The sequence below is a fragment of the Lygodium microphyllum genome, unplaced genomic scaffold, assembly GCF_053477565.2.
Source record: "Lygodium microphyllum isolate KBCC unplaced genomic scaffold, Lygodium_microphyllum_v1.1.10 scaffold_31, whole genome shotgun sequence".
Lineage (NCBI taxonomy): Eukaryota > Viridiplantae > Streptophyta > Polypodiopsida > Schizaeales > Lygodiaceae > Lygodium > Lygodium microphyllum.
In genome coordinates, this window is record NW_028229514.1 from 18,213,322 (window position 1) to 18,227,058 (window position 13,737).

At 38.6% G+C, this 13,737-nt stretch overlaps 1 protein-coding gene across 1 annotated transcript in view; it reads left to right on the forward strand.

The window, feature by feature from the left end:
- Positions 1–13,737, forward strand: part of LOC148009386 (uncharacterized) — a 43,559-nt gene that overhangs the window by 1,756 nt on the left and 28,066 nt on the right. The gene's annotated exons all lie outside the window — the stretch shown is intronic.

Below are 13,737 nucleotides of genomic sequence, written 5' to 3' on the forward strand. Positions count from 1 at the left end.
GGGTAACTTTATTGTTAATTTATATTTTAATTAGATATATATAATTGTAGTCATGTAATTGAATTTGTAGCTTTGAGATTAACATTTCAAATGATGCTTAAAGGGTAGCTTTATAGTTGATATATATATATATATATATATACACATATATAATAGTCATGTAGTTAAATTTATGGATTTTCATATTATAATTCGTGTCATTTAATTATCTATACATAGTATAATAAGTTACTTATTCTCCTTTTGTTATTCAATGCAGGTTAATATGACAAAAGAGAACATGGAAACCATACTTTTGAAGTATCTTGGTGTGCCTACAATTCATGATATGTACTTTTCTTTAAAGAGTACATACATGAATCTCAAAAAGATTGAAGCTAGCTTTCAAGTCTTGATTAAGGATACAAAGAAGCCAACAAGTGATGATATGATTAAGGAGATTGTTTATTGGCTACTAGGAAATGGAAAAGTTGTATTAAACAAAAATAGCAATGTGCTTAGTCTAGATGATGTGGAAGTTTTAGCATAACTTCTACTTTGAGTTAAGAATTTATTGCTTTTCAACATATTGGAGATTTGAGGGATTACTCAAACATTTATTACTTTGGAACATATTGGAGATTTAAGGGATAAAACATTCAAGACACACATGTTGCTTAATTAGTTTTTAGTTCTATGCTCCTTTAAAAGTATTTTCATTTTTCTTTTGGTTGCTAGAAGTAGATGTTGATGTCTTAATTTGTTTAATCTATTTTGATCATTAGATGTATGTTATTGATCCTTACTTAGAAATGATGACATTCTCGATATAAATTTCTAGTTAAAAAATTATTGTGTAATATTATTCTTGTTTGATATTAGCATGTCTAAGAGTAAGGGCAAAGTAGATAAATTGATAAGGAAAAAAGAGAATTCCCACGGAATTCCGTAGTTGAAAGTACATATAAGTAGGGAATGCAAAAAATAGGAAAAATGAGAGATTTCCTAGTGAGAGTACCTAGGGAATCACATCTAGAATTTTTTTCCTATATATGGAATATTTCTTATATAGGAATTATTCCCTACATAGAAAATTCTGTATTTTCCTATGTATGAAATATTTCCTACATAGGAATTTCCTATGTAGGAAATATTTCCTACATAGAAAAGGTCTTATGTGATTCCCTACTTATTCTTACTAGGAAATGTCCCATTCTCCCTAGTTTTTACTTTCCCCACCTATATGTATTTTCAACTAGGGAATTCCATGGGGAATTCTCTTTTTTTCCTATATAGGGATCGATTGAAAGTTCCTTGTGCAGGTCATGAGCTTGCGTGGATAATCGTTCGTATACCAAGTCATCAGCTTGTTTACCAGGTCTTTCACGCTCTTGTGTATCCAATCACGCGCGTCCGACCTGATTAACATTAAAATAAGAGACTCTACTTTTCATCCTACGTGTATGCAGAAAGTATTTATCTTATATAAAATACTTATGAAGTCGTCGTCCACACGTTCATGGAATGCGTCCGATCGCTCGGCCTACGACTTGGTAGTTAATCATTTCGCAAGATGGATAGAAAACATGTTTTCATGAGCGTTGCCCGTTTATGGAAAATGGCCACTACAAGGTGTGAGGCTCGGGATTTTCATATTTATATCATTAACCCATCTAATGTTGTGATTGGTAGCATAAACTAACGCTATTCTTGTAATGTGCAAGGTAATGCAATATATCCCAAGACTTGCTAGGTAGAATGTAGAGAGATGGTGTAATAAACCCAAGGTCAAGAGTTCTATTTTTATGGGAAGCACTATTCTACAATGTAACGAGGTGATGTAATCATAAGGGATTGCTAAGGTAAAAGTAGATGCTAAGTTCAAATATAATAACCACATGGGAAATTTACATAGAAATAGTTATAAAGGTGCTCAAATAATAAAGAAATTTGGAGAAATCTTAAGAAATGAGTTACTCAAATTACACATATCAAATTCTTGTTTTGCTTTGTCTCAAGTTTTTATTTTACAAATTAATAGTAAGATATACATAAAGATCTCTTTAAAATTTCTCTATCATGTTATATTATGTATATTTGATTTGGTTTACGAGTTTCCTTAACAACTCTAAGTGTGTGTATGTGCACGTGTGCATAGATATGTGCAAGTGGACAATGGGCTCAAAGGGTTTACTATATATATATGCTTCGTATCATGTGTGTTTAAGGCTTGGTTATACATAACCTTGTGTGAATTTTTCTTGAATAAATGTAAAATACCACGTGAGCTCAAAGAAAATGGTATTTTACTTACTAAAATTTACAAAAAAGATTTTTTAATTTTACTTTGGAAAAAACTGATATTTTTAGTAAAGTAAAAGGGGTCATTTTATGGCCTTATAGCATGCAAAGAAAGGTATTTCTTAATAGCCTTTTAACACACGCTATATAGATGATTTTTTACCCTTATTTATTCAATCTATAAGTAACTCCTTTATATGACACTCTTTTTTATATAAAAAATTTGTAAAAATAGTATTTTTAAAATCACTTATTTTGAACCCATGTGATACACACATATATTCAAGAGTAACTGCCTCGAGGGGATGAGTAATACACATGCAAGTTACACATGGATACGTATTTATATTTGTGTGTAGACATGCCTATGTATGCATGTTAAAGACATAACCTTTCCAAATACCTCTCCATATCGGAATATGTACTCATGCATGTGTACTAACAAAATAGTGATCAAGGATGTTTAATAGAAGTTCAAAAGATTTCTATAGCTAAGTTTTAACACTTGCAAGCAAGCATTTTCTAAAATAGTGGAGTAGTTATGGATTATAAGGCAACTCTATTACACTACACACACAAGGTTATTTGAAAACAAACGAGTAGGTATTTAGCTTTTGTGAACATCAAGCATATGTGCATATGGGAAAGTGAAATAAGCTTAATAGACTCATTTTATAGAGACCTTTATGGTGTGGAGCAATTAGAAATCTCTTACTTTGAAGATGATGTGTTAGAATGATGGTAACGATGAAATTTTCTTTATAATCTCATCTTTATGAGTGAACAAGAAAAGTAGCACCACATCAGCCTATACTAATCAAATCCTTTAAGAGAAGTCTTAGTTGTCCTTATGCGTAGTGTATATGAGAATGGAAAACCAAACACACATAAGTGAACCCTCCTCACTACAACATATCCTTTGGCAAGAAAAGATTGTAATTACTATTTAACTTGCAAGAATTTTCTCTTGTTAGTGGGGTTTCACTTCCTAGCTTGAATGCAACAACTAAAAGGCTAATACCCATACACTAATGGAAGTATTCTTGCCACTTGTATGTGGCTTCTACGTCATTGGTTGGATTTTCTAGAAGAATTTGTAGATAAGACAAAAAATGGTAGGTCCTTTTGCATGTTTTAACATCACATATAGCTGTTGGGCCCCTTGTATCAACAAATACCACTATGCAACTCATGGTCCTAGTAGTTACCACACTTGCATGTTTAGCTGGATCGATAAAGCCCCATCCATGTAGAATACTATGGTAATCTATATGTTCTACTATGGAGAAAAGCATCCTTTGTTAGAAAATCTTTGTATCCACAAAGAATGAAGTCGCGCTTAGATAATAGAGCACAAATTGTTGTATGCACGCATAGTGAACATCGGAAGGTCCCCAAGAATAAAGAACTCTACTAAAACTCGTAAAGTAATAAAAAGGTTTCGCAAAATATGAAGCAAGCTCAAAAATAGCCCAATTTACAATTAGCATGCTTTGGCTTTTGTGTTTGCTTTTGTCCAAATAAAGAATAAAGCAGTTGGGTATCCTAAAAGTCAAATTGTGCTTTAATACAATGTCCAATAACAAAATATTTAAACTAAGCATCTATGCGTATACAAAATAATCAATATTTTTCAAGCGCTTCAATAACTAAGTGTACCTAAATAAATATTAGTGCCACGCCTTTAATGATAAGGCCCGCGCCCATCATAAATGATAACTTCTGCTAGGTAATTTGAATACACACCATCGCCTAGTGCTTTCCAATGCCATTGCTGCTTGCTATACACATTAATTGAAGCATTCCCTACTGTTAGAAAATAATAAAATTAAACTAACAAAAGTGAATACCTAGCAGTCTTCAGCTCTTTAGCTACAAAATAAATAAATAGGTTGAAGCTTTGTCCTAACCTTAATTTAATAAGAGTGCACTCTAAACTCATAAACATCCATTAATTTAAATATGTATTTTGCAGAATCACTTGATGTGGAATCACCCACGTGCGCATTAAATTAATCTAATGCCCGAAAAGGACAGGCATCCCCGTCAACTTCTCACACGAGGAATCCACCTTGTGTATGAGCCCCAGAAAATATAGTTTTACAGAATCCACTGCAAAACCTCACGGAATCCACCGTGGAATAAAAATATCATAGAATCCACCGTCGAATATACCTCATAGCATCATACCCTTGGGGCAGGATAGCAATTGTTCTTAATTGCTATTAGCTCAATGTGGAGCAAGCAGTGACAGGTAAGAACTTAGGTCACATGCATGCATTCATTGGGCCTCTTCAACAAGATGATTTTTAAACTTAACCAAATATCTAGAATATCTATGGCTAGTTCTAGTGGTCATAAAAACAAAGTCTAGAATAGTTTCAGGTTCAAGAATTTTAGTTTCTTCTTCTAACAAAGGAGGGTTTTCATAGACAGGGTGGACATGTAATTGGCCTCTAAAGGTTGTAATAAACTGATATGAAAAGTATTATGGATTTTCCAATGCGGGGGTAGTTCTAATTTAAATGTATTTTCATTGATTTTGTGAATGATTTTGAAAGGTCCATAAAATCTAGGTGCTAATTTAACAAGAGGATGTTTCTTAACACTTTGCAATCTTCTCTTTTCAATGTGTAACCAAACATAATCATCAACTTTGAAACTCATGGCTTTTTTTTTCTTATTAACTTGTTTAGTGTATGATCGCTGTTAGAGAGTTTGCGGTCGAAAGTCTACCGCAGGGGGTAAGAGACAGTAGGGTAAAGGGAGATTCAAGGAGTGGAGTATATGGAAGAGAAGGGATTCAAAGAAAGAGAAGATATGAAAGAAAACTCACAGAAAGAAATAGAAGGCGTAGAATAATACTCACAGAATTGAAGGTTGTCAATTTATTTCTCCATTATGAGAAGAAAAATCTCTTGTACACAAAAACGATACCTTCCTCTATGCTGCTCAGACCGCCAATCTAATGCTTCCATTGACTCCGAAAGGAGAATAAAATACCAGCACACCTGGCCAAAATTCTGTCAGATTACTCTTTCTTTATCTCCCACTTCGGAGTGTTGTTCACTACCTGAAAATAGTGATCACGACGCGCGCAATTTCATCCATCTCTCTTTTTACATAAAATCCTCACAGATGACTGAAAGCTACATTCTTTCTTTTGCATGTCATCCTAATCTAGAAGTTTTCTACAATTTTTGGATTTTTTTAAAACAAGAGATAATATCTTAAATATCATAAATTCGCTACACTGGTCTAAAAAACTAATATGTTTGAACCATGGACACTAACACTAATGTCTAAAATGGCATTGGCTCTCTAGATCAATAAGAAAGTCGCACTTTAGAGTTTTTCACATGGTGTGCACGTAGCGGCAGGACATCCACCCCCTCCTAACCTGCACATCCTCTAGCATGTGCTAAAGTCTTATGGATCCGTAGTGTCAGAAGAAGTATCCTCACCATGTCAATGTCTTCATCTTCTACCTCTTCTTCTTCCATATCCTCATGTTCATGCTGAGTATCCAGCTCCTTCAACTCAAAAGAGTTTGATACGTTTTCTAGCCATTGGAATCCTTAGAGTTGTCCCATCCATCTCATTTAATGCATAGGTAGCATTGTCAAAAACAAACCTTACCACATATGGACCAAACCATCCCCGCTTTGTCATCTTCCGACTGGCACTATGCTGATTTTCTAAGCTACTATCATAAACTAGCACCCAATCTCCTTCTTGTATAGCTTGTGGCTGAAGTCTGTGTCGCTTTTTAAACCTCTTCTTATTCTTGATCCTTGCAGTCTTCAGTTTTTTCATGGCCATCTCAATGTCTTCAGGCCTTCTTTTTAACTGTCTAATGCGTAGGACCAGCAACTCTTCTCTATTCAAACCCTCTTTCCATGGTAGAATACTCCAAGTAGTAATAGTCTCCTCAATAGGCATGATTGGATTTTGTCCATACATTAATTCAGAAAGCATATACCTTGTAACTGCATTATGAGTGGTCCTATCAGCCCACAAAGCAAAGGGAACATTCTTGGCCATTCTTTCATCATGCCCTTGCATGACTTTGCTAGTGTCTTAATGATAGGTTGATGACCTCTTTCACTTTTTCCATTTGCTTTAGGATTGTAGGTTGAAATTAAAGCCAGCTTGATACCGAATCGTGAAAAGAAGTCACGAGCCTCATCCACATCCAATTCTCCTCTATCAGCAACACAACCATACCTGCAAAAGACTTCTTCCAATAAAAACTTGCAAACTTCTTGAGTAGTCTTTGCTCTAAGAGCTCGACCTTCCACTTGATTTGTCAAGTCTTCTCGTGCAAGCACAAGATATCTCATATTCCATAAACCTGTAGGCATGGTAATCAAATCAACTATCCATTTGTAATGCATAGACGATGGATAGGTCGGTTGCAACCCATCTCTATGCTGTACAATGGAATACATCTGACAGACATTGCATGATTCCACATAATGTTCCACATCTTTATACATGTTTTGACACCAATACTTCTCTTTGATCTTGGCAAATGTGCCCCAAACTCCTCTATGTCTAGCCCATAAGCTTTCATGAAACTCCTGCATCACCTGTTATTGAGAAGCCCTATCTCCCAAAACACGTATTGGAGCTCCTCTATTTTTTTTTGCATGCTTCCATAAACATCCATTTTTTAAGAAAAAACCCATAATATTTTCTTTGAATCCTTTTGAATTCAGCTTCAAACCATTCAGCCTTCTTTGTCATGAGGTTGAGATATTGACCTATTTTCAGCCAATCATCCTCATACAACTCTTCCAAAAATTCTGTTCTCACTGAAGCATAACACTGATGATGCTTTCTCTCTATATCCCATGCCATTTCTTCCCCATGGCTGTAAGCTCTTTTCTTACTACTGAAATCCCTGTTACAATAGTTGTACCTACAGTAACAATAGCTGCATACTCATTCCCTATTGTCATAAAGTCATTTTCAACACCTATCACATCATCCTCTTCATCTTCAAACCTCGCTCGTGAAAGCATGTTGGCCACGAGGTTTTCTCTACCTGCAATATGCTGAAAATCAAGGTTAAGTGTCTTTATATATGCAATCCATCGTAACATGGCAATATCAAGAGTTGAGCAATTTGCTATCATGCCCAATAGAGGTAGACAATCAGTCTCTACCACTATATGAGCTCCCATAAAATATTCCGTATCACACTTAAGCATTGTCACTACATCCCAAATCTCTCTTTTGACTTGAGAATACCATCGTTGGCATTTATTGAGGGCCTTTGCTGCAAACCGAATGGCATATCTATTCCCATCAACATCATCCTGACCCACTGCCAACCAATGCCAATTGGGCTTATATCCATAGTAAGAATAATAGGTTGCCCATTCTCATAATTTGCCCATTCTCATAATTTGCTAACATGCCTAATAGAGGTAGACAATCAATCTCTACCACTGCATGAGCTCCCATAAAATACTCCCTATCACACTTAAGGGCTATCACTACACCCCAAACAGTACAAGGATTTGAGCTAGTAGCGACGCCGATTAGCGATGGCGGGTAGCGGCGTCGCTATTGGTGTCGCTACTAGCGTCGCTATTTGCGTCGCAACTACGACACAAATAGCATTTGCGACGCAAATAGCAAATGCGACACAAATAGCATTAGAGATGCAAATAGCGACGCTCCATAGGGAAAAAAAAGCAGGCCGAAATCGAGCACGGTTTCATTTCGCGTTTGCGGCTTGTGTATTTTGAGAGCGAGAGTGACGAAGAGAGGGACCATCGTGAGTGAAGGAGAGGAACAAGTCTTTCCGCCGCCGCCGTTGTTCGCGAAGGAGAGGAGGATCTTTCATCGCGAAGAGGAGCCGCCCCACACTCGCCATATCTCATTGGTGAGTCTCCCTCTCTCTTTCTTTTTCTTGTTTAAGGTTTAAATCACTTTCTCTTTTGCTTTTTTAGGAGAGGAAATGAGAGAGAAAGAGAGGGAGAGGGAGAGAGAGGGAGAGGGAGAGAAAGAGAGGGAGAGGGAGAGGGAGAGGGAGAGGGAGAGGGAGAGTGCATTCTCTCTCTCCCTCTCCCTTTTGCTTGTTTAAGGTTTAAATCACTTTCTTTTTTGCTTGTTTAGAAGAGGAAATGTGAGAGAAAGAGATAAAGAGAGAAAGAGAGGGAGAGGGAGAGGGAGGGGGAGGAAATGAGAGAGGGAGAGAAAGAGAAAGAGAGGGAGAGGGAGAGGGAGGGAGAGTGCATTCTCTCTCTCCCTCTCCCTTTTGCTTGTTTAATGTTTAAATCACTTTCTTTTTTGCTTGTTTAGGAGAGGAAATGAGAGAGAAAGAGAGAAAGAGAGGGAGAGGGAGAGGGAGAGAGAGAAAGAGAGGGAGAGGGAGAGGGAGGGGAAGGAAATGAGAGAGGGAGAGAAAGAGAAAGAGAGGGAGAGGGAGAGGGAGGGAGAGTGCATTCTCTCTCTCCCTCTCCCTTTTGCTTATTAAAGGTTTAAATCACTTTCTTTTTTTCTTGTTTAGGAGAGGAAATGAGAGAGAAGGAGAGAAAGAGAGGGAGAGGTAGAGGGAGGAAATGAGAGAGGGAGAGAAAGAGAAAGAGAGGGAGAGGGAGAGGGAGAGGAAGGGAGAGTGCATTCTCTCTCTTCCTCTCCCTTTTGCTTTTGGAGAGTGTTAAGATATATTGTGAGAGGGAGAGAAAATGCGAGAGAAAGAGAAAGAGAGGGAGGGAGAGGGACAGAAAGAGAAAGATAACATATATTGGAATGATAGCATATCCATGATTATGGTAATGGTATCCACTTTGCTTTTTTTATGGGTACCATTACATCGACTCCTTAAGAGGGCTAAAAATTAGTCATACACTTTATAAAGTCTAATTAGAAGATTTAAGATGCACGATAATAGACTTATCGATAATGGTATGCAATGTGCTTTGCCATGGGCCACGTACATTGGTGACTCTTTAAGATGGCTTAAAATTGGTCATGTCCTTCATAATGTCCAAGTAGGGGATCTAATTGTGATATGCATAACTCATTGTTTTTGTATTAACTTTATAGGCATAACAAATTAGAAATCATGCCAACTAGTCAACGGAAGGACTAAAAGAAAATGATACCCTAGCTAATGGTCATTACGGTACTTCATCAAAATGAACCCAAAAGTATTGTTATAGAAGAAGAATCCCTTAAATTGAGTATAGGATATTTTCTCTTAGGTCTTATGACTATGAGTAGAATTGATTGAAATAAATTTTATTACTATAGTTGATAAATTTCATAGATGGCATTAATTTTAATACGCGATCCTAGGACAAAAAAACCACATTTCTAAGATGCTTTTTGTTGAGATTGATTTATTATTAGACTAAGATCCTCAATGATGCTCATAAATGGATTACTTATACTCAAAGCCCTCTAGTGCAGTTTTTTACAATAACGAATAATTATCTACCGGGACAAACAAATCCTTGAGCATGATATAGGGTCGAGATATAACATCAATAAATCTCTCAACTACTATGTACAATGCAAGATTTATGGTCAACTTGCAACTTGACATACATCTCCATAAAGCTATCCATTTAAGCCTTGTTTGCTGTAATGTAGATAAGATGGAAAACGAAGAAGGTCTTATTATTGAAGATCGCGAGACGTATCTTAATCAGCATGTCCCATGTCCTTGCTCTCAATGCAAGTTGGTAATTAGACGAAAATGCCGATTGTCTATAGAATACATACGATGATTTGGCGAGTTTCAATATGAGATCATTGATCAGGTGATTGCGGATTTTCAGCAAACGGTAATTTGAAGTTAATATTAATCATGTATTGTACTCGCAAGCTAATTGAAAACCATACACAATAAGATTGGGTCTTGTTGGCAATTTTTCTATCCAGGGGGGTGATGTCTTGATCCAAGGGGGAGTGCACCCTTTGCGGCCAATTAGAAGAGTTCGTGGGCGTGTGATGGATGGATTGCAGGAGCCAATCCACCATTCGCAAGGCCCATGTATACCGTCAATGCCATAGGAGACAGACAACCTTCCTGACCTACCTACAATCTTGGAGCCTGAGATGGAGGCAATGATCAATGCATTGATTCCCATGGATGTCGAGACATCTGACTTGCTTAGAGAGGAAGCATCCATACCATTATATGATGGGTGCCGAGTATCTCGGTTGAAGACATTGCTTGCACTCTTAAGTGTGCAAGCAAAATACAGGTGGAGCGATATGAGTGTGACCGAGTTATTCATGTACCTTGCACATAGGCTTCATTGATTTTTTTTTTGACACTATTATTACAAACATTTGTGCTTTTTCAAGGTGTTTTATGATTTTTTTCAGGTTATTGAAATATCATATATTACCACCTGCAAATACCATGTCTGAGTCTCGTGATGATGCACGACATGTTTTACGAAAGCTTGGCATGGACTACAATAACATCCATGCATGTATCAATGACTGCATACTGTTTCGAGAGTAATACGAGACTATGGAGACATGTCGAAAGTGTGGTGCTCACAGGTATCGACAGGACTTGCAAGGGCAAACCATCCCTCAAAAAGTTCTCAGACACTTTTCGCTCATCCCCCACATAAACCACATGTTTCACACGTCCGGCATGGCAAGCTTGACAACGTGGCATGTGCAGAATAGGTCCTCACGCGCATGGAACCACATTGACTCTACCTTCCCAGGCTTTGCGCGAGAGCCAATGAATCTTCGGCTCGGTCTTGCAATGGATGGTGTGAATACATTCGGTCTACGCTCAACTTCTTACAGTGTGTGGCCTATAGTGCTTGTCAACTACAATATCCCTCCATGGCTTTCTACGAAGAAAGGACGTCTCATCCTTAGCTTGCTCGTCCCAGGCCGCTACAAAGTAAAAAATATCGAAGTGTATCTTCGTCCATTAGTCCATGAGCTAAAGATTTTGTGGAAGGAGGGGGTCTTATTTGAGCGTTTCAATGTACAGTACAAAATATATAGTGCAGCGTGGTCACGCGGACGACATTTTCGCGTGGAGCGTATTGACAAAGTGCGCTCCAGAATGGACTGTGGTGTCATGGCAAGGTTTGAGCAAGAGAGCTGGCGACGAGCAATGGATCCGAACACGGTTATGGATGAGATGGAGTATTTTGGAAACTTGAAAGTATTATTACGGTGGATTACCATAGCTTCTTCATGATACTATTCGATGTGCAGTGGTTCAAAGTGGTACTTGGAGGAGCTGGTGCAACAGTTCGACGAGGTCCATCTGGATTTCTCGAAATAGATTCCAAAAAAAAATGGACAGATTTGTGTGACACCTTTGTGTTGCCGGCCCATTGTGAACAGGTGCATAGAGTCATTTTCTTGCTAGTTGTAATACGACATGGTTTATGTCACAATGGTTTGAACTCGCTTTGTACGTATTTGTGAACATGTAATCTTCTATCCAAACCCCCGACAACCTCGATGGTGGTATGTTATACATTCAACTCCTCGAAGTGTGAGAGTATATGATCAAAGCGATGTTTCGGGCATAGATGAAGATAATATCCAAATAGAGGGGTCGATATTACAAGGGGTGGAGGCTGCCGCAAGCTTGGAGCCCGCATCGGCTAACAATGATGGAAATACAAGAGTCCAAGAATTTTTTGAGAATGACCAGACTTATTCTTTTGTGGTGACATGTCTATCGACCTTCCAGTGTATGCAGAGTTGTGTCAGGAGATTAACATGGGACCATAGGGTACTTCATTCTTGGAGAATTGTATTACTCAATTCGTTGTTTAGATCTCTTATAAAGGTACATAAGATATGCAATTTAAGAGGGATTTTTAAAAAATGATTTATATTACTCTGCTTTGTATAGTTTAAATTGATTATTCTAACATCATTTTTTATCTATGCAGGTGACATTTTCAGGATGAGTCGAGGGATGAGCGATGAGGAGTTTCAGGACATGATGGAAAGCATATCTCCAGACCAGCTCGCGAGATTCAGAGAGATGGCAGACCACGAGCTGTCTCGTTCTTCATCAAGGAGCTCTACTAGATCTGCTTAAGCGCGATCAGATGCTTCAGCTTCGAGCAGACAATCTCGACGCTCACGACTTGGGCCAGAGGGAGGGACTGCATCGGGATCAGGGAGATGCTGCTGTGGAGACACGGATGTGGTGTCTCCGTCTCATCGTTCAGCTAGAGTTGCGTCACCTCCAGGATTTGTCACACCTGTGGGGATGTCTACTCCAGTTACTCCGGCTTTTGCGCAGCCGTCAGCAGGTGGTACCCCTTTTGGTGGTACCCCTATTGGTGGCACCCCTTCGAGTGCCACTTCGAGAGAGGTTACCCCCGTCGGTACACCGGATGTAGAGGGGTCTCCTGGATATGCCCAGGAGCGTGGACAGAGATGGGAGAGGACCCATCTTAGGGAGACTCCTAGGGGTTATGGATATCTGGTTGATAGTAGGTCAGGAGCCATCATCATGAATGATGAGGGAAGGAGGGTGATGGCTCATATGAGAGAGTTGTGCCAACAAGTTTTTCGACACAACGTCCTGGATCATTGGAAGAACATACCGGAGGGGAGCAAGGACTACATAGTAGCATCCTTGCACGAGGAGTTTCCGGTGCCAGCTGCAATAGATAGATTCTCTACGGGCTGGATGATGGATTGCATGCGTGCATATATGTCACATAGACGATCCGACGCACGCAAGGCAATCAAGAGTGGGGCTGCAAAGCCCGAGTGGTTAGATGCAGACGACTGGCACCGACTGTGGGAGGAGACTATAGATTTGCCAAGATGTTGGAGTCAGAAGCGGGAGGCGGCGAGGGCATGACTCGAGGCTGGAGTGGCCCATCATCTTGGGAGTGGCGGCCATAGAACATATTTGGAGGACTTTGTAAGTTTCTATTTTGTTTTGCTTGTTTGTTTTTTTGAAATATTCTTTGTACTGACAATCATGTTTCTAACAGTTAGCACTTTGTTTTCTTTGCAGCACTCCATTACAAATTGCGATCCACAAGGCCTTGAGACTCGATATGCAGAGAGGCATGGTCTCAATGCATTGATCGAGCAATTATATAGACGCGGTGGCCCTGTAAGTCACTCATCTTTCTTGTCCGTAGTTACCATGAGATATTTGAATGCATTATTGTATGGTGGATTGATGTGTTATTTCTTTTTCTGCAGAATCTGTTCGATGCTCCTTTGCAGCGGGACGAGCTTTCAGGGGACAAGGATTTGTAGCTCGCCCTTGGATCCTTGGAGCTCACACATCTTTATTTTTTAGTTGCCTGATTTATGTAGACATTTTCTATGTATTAGTGATATCCTGTCATAATTGTACCGATCTCTTTTTATGCGATCATGTATTTATTTCATGTATCAGCTTTATGATTTCAGTATACATTCTTTTTGTTTGCAAGCGCTTTGTATATAGTAGTGCAGAAACTATTT